The sequence below is a fragment of the Ornithodoros turicata genome, chromosome 3 (genome assembly GCF_037126465.1).
Source record: "Ornithodoros turicata isolate Travis chromosome 3, ASM3712646v1, whole genome shotgun sequence".
In the NCBI taxonomy this organism is placed as follows: Eukaryota; Metazoa; Arthropoda; class Arachnida; order Ixodida; family Argasidae; genus Ornithodoros; species Ornithodoros turicata.
Window position 1 is genome coordinate 74,733,427 of NC_088203.1, and position 3,618 is coordinate 74,737,044.

General features: G+C 51.0%; 1 long non-coding RNA gene across 1 annotated transcript; it reads left to right on the top strand.

The window, feature by feature from the left end:
- The first annotated feature begins 760 nt into the window (after positions 1-760).
- Positions 761-1,481, top strand: LOC135387342 (uncharacterized). The gene is made up of 2 exons (XR_010421059.1): positions 761-887; positions 1,321-1,481. It is a non-coding gene; the product is annotated as an uncharacterized LOC135387342 (long non-coding RNA).
- Positions 1,482-3,618: the final 2,137 nt, after the last annotated feature.

The window sequence follows — 3,618 nt, forward strand, 5'->3', positions numbered from 1 at the left end:
TTGTGACGGAGGCTTGTCTACCACGTCGTTCAGGTTCCTCAACACGTTAGCAACGAAAGTAGATTTGCCGCACATGGAGGGGCCGCTGAAGATACAGCGAAAGGGATGACGGAAACGAAAAGGTTCGGGGGAAGACATGTTGCGTGCGTACACGTTGCACGAAGAGAAAGAAGAGACTGAGACTCGAAGAGAAATGCATCGCTTTTATTTACACATCCTCGTCGTCGTCATCCTCTACATCGGAACTGCGTTCCCAATACAGATTGTCCAGGCTAAAGTTGGACTTCTTTTTCGCCAGTCTGTCCGCCGCTAAGATGCGGTCGAGCGTCTTCATCTTGTCCTGACACATTTCTTGACGCGCTTGCAACCATTCTAGGCGGTGGACTTGAAAGGCTTCCTCCACGATGCCACGAATAAATTCGCGAAGTTCTTTGTTTTTTGTCTTTTCCTTGCGACGACGAGAAGCGCAGGAGAATAAACCACACATGGCGTTTTCCACGTATCGGTCAGAATGATGACACGAGCGCGGTGCGCGCTGCCTTTATGGAGATAAACGCGCGCGCAAAGAAACGAAAGTGAAACTCAGAAGCCACCCGTCGCGGCTAGGAGCGCGCGCTCGCGCAGCAGAGAGCCGAAACCGAAAACACCCGCGGCCGGCGCAGAGGGCGCTAGGAGAGCGCGCGCATGCATGGACGGGTGGAGCAGAGGGCGCGCGAGCATCCATAGCTGCCGCGGCGCGGCGCCTCACTCAGTTTCTCTCGGGCTGTCGCGGAAGACGGACGTGCGCTCCGCGCGCTCGCTCAGTTTCTGGCTGGCTCTCGTAGAGAGCAGACGTGTGTTCTCCGCGCTCGCTCAGTTTCTGCCTGGAAGTTGCCGCGGGGGAAAAGGTGAGTGATTTGACGCGCTCCTTTTCTCGTATGTTTGCCGTGTTTAGCGGTGACCGCGCTCGTGCTAAGCCTTGTCTCGCGTGTTTAGCGATGTGTGGTTCCCGCCTTGTGTTAGCTGCGTAGTGTTGAGGTTAGGCCTAAGCGATCGCGCCCCCCGTAAGCCTTTTCTCGCATGTTTAGACTTGTTTTGCGGTGAGCAAGCCTGTTGACGCATGTTTAGCGATGTGTGGTTCCCGCCTTGTGTTAGCTGCGTAGTGTTGTGGTTAGGCCTAAGCGATCGTCCCCGTAAGCCTTTTTCCCCGATGTGTACTGTTTTCTCCGTGCTGTTTTAGCAGTAGCGGTTAGACCTTTTCTCTCGCATGCCTAGACTTGTTTAGCAGTGCTGCAATTTTTACCTGCCGCTAGTATCTTGTTTTCTGTCTTTCTCCTCTAGAGCTATGATGGTGGCGCCATCTGGTGTGATGCCTTGCAACTAAGTGGCCACCTGTCGTCGATCTCTGCAACTACCCGACGTCAACAAGCGCTGGTCACCCCGGAGCCGTTTCTTCGCCGCGGCATCGTTGATTTTCGAATAAATTGTTTCTCTCCACTCTATTTCTATCTTTTTATTTTATTTTCTACCTATTTTTTTTATTTTTTATCAGCTCAAGTAGCCGGCAACTCACACAGTGGTCTGGACGTGTCTTAGATGGTCCCCAATTAGTGTAATGACTCTCTGGAGGGTCCTGATTAATGTGAGGGGTCCCAATTAGCTCTAATTGCTAATTAATGGCGTCCAGGCGACTGTGTGACTTGCCGGCTTCTTGAGCTGATCCCATACTACTGATATCTGCCAGCAGAAGTGCGACCACATATCCCAAACCCTTTGTGCAGCTTCCGTTGTAACAGGTTTGGCCATGGTGCGGACTCGTGTCATGGCTCTGCCTGTTGAGCACGGTTTGGCAAGTCTGACCACGAGACCAAAGAGTGCAAAGGGTGAGACTGTTGTATCAAGTGCTCCTCCAATAACCCGTCTTACTTCAGATCCTGTGCGAAATGGAAATTTGAGGTTTTACACATCAAAGTTAAACGTAACATCAGTTATCCAGAAGTCAGGAAAAAAGCTGCTCCAATCTTTTTTGAGAAATCGTTCGCCACAGCTGTGGAACAAAAAGCCAAACTGGTCACACCATTCATTCATTCATATAGTTCATTTTCTTGAAATGAATAAGTGTCTATCAGAATTTCAGTGTGGTTTTCGAACGGGGTGCTCCACAATGGATCATCTCGTTCGTCTAGAAACAACCATTCGTGAAGCTTTTGTCAGGAGGCAACACTGCTTGTCAGTTTTCTTCGACTTGGAAAAAGCATATGACACTGCATGGCGATACGGTATCCTACAGGATCTACATTCGTTCGGTATACGGAGTGGTCTTTTGAAATGTATTGCTGACTTCCTACAACACAGAACATTCAGAGTTCAGCTGGGAACTACCTTATCCCGTTTGTTTGTGCAGGAGAATGGTGTCCCGCAGGGCTCTGTTCTGAGCGTCACATTATTCCTGATCAAAATCAACTCTATAGCCAGTGTCATCCCACCCTCTATACCTTTTTCCTTGTATGTGGATGACATCCAGATATCTTGTTGTTCAGCGAGCTTACCCAGATGTGAACGACAGATGCAACTCTGTATAAATAAAATGGCAAAATGGTCGTCGCATAACGGGTTTAAATTCTCTACTGAAAAAACAATCTGTGTTCATTTCTCGAGAATCAGAGGAATGTTTCTGTCTCCTAAGCTGGAACTTAATAAACAAGATATCCTTGTAAAATCCGAATGCAAGTTTCTTGGCATCACGTTCGATTCAAAGCTTACTTTCAAGTCCCATATTCAAAACCTGAAGGCAAAATGTATTAAGTCATTGAATCTACTGAAAATCCTGTCTCACGGGGTGCAGACCAGGAGACACTTCGCCGTGTATACACTGCCTGCATTCGCTCCAAGATAGATTATGGCTCTATCGTCTACGGCTCAGTCCCCCAATCCGTATTGAAGTTCATGGACACTGTACATCACCAAGGGCTCAGGCTTATCCTTGGTGCTGTTGGAATTAGAGGAGACAGGAAGCAGTAGTCCGTTTGTCTCGGTTACCAGATTCCAACTGGCCCGAGGATGTTTATTTACTCGAGCCACGGGGCAGGTGCTGGATGTCAGGGACTGGCGATGCGGCTGCTACAGGGCTTCCCCCCTAGCGACCTGACGGGGACAGGGAGCGAAAACTGGCAAGCTTGCGTGCCCAGGATACGTGGCGTGGTCGAGGAATCGGGTGACTTGGGTGGAGAGGTGGAGCTGTGCGGTTGTCCACGGAAGAGGGTGCCGTCGATTTGTGGCTGCTGGGAAGGGGCGAGCTGAGGGAAACGTCGAGGAACGCCGGCTTCAGGCGATGGACGGAGACTGTGTCCTGCCAGCCGTTAATAAGGAGGGTGAAGTGGTGGGTGGTTCTGGCGGTCACAGGGAAGGGGCCGGAATACGCAGGCTGCAGCGGCTTTCTGACGGCATCGCATCGCACAAACACGTGAGAACACGTATCCAGGTCGGGGTGTCGGTAGGTCGGACCGGACCGGGCGGGCGAGCGGGGTGGCACCGGGCGCAACGAAGACATAACACGGCGAAGTCGGGATACGTAGTCCTGTTGTGCGTCGGGTTGCGGGTCTTCTGGGACGGACAAAAATTCACCGGGAAGTCGGAGCG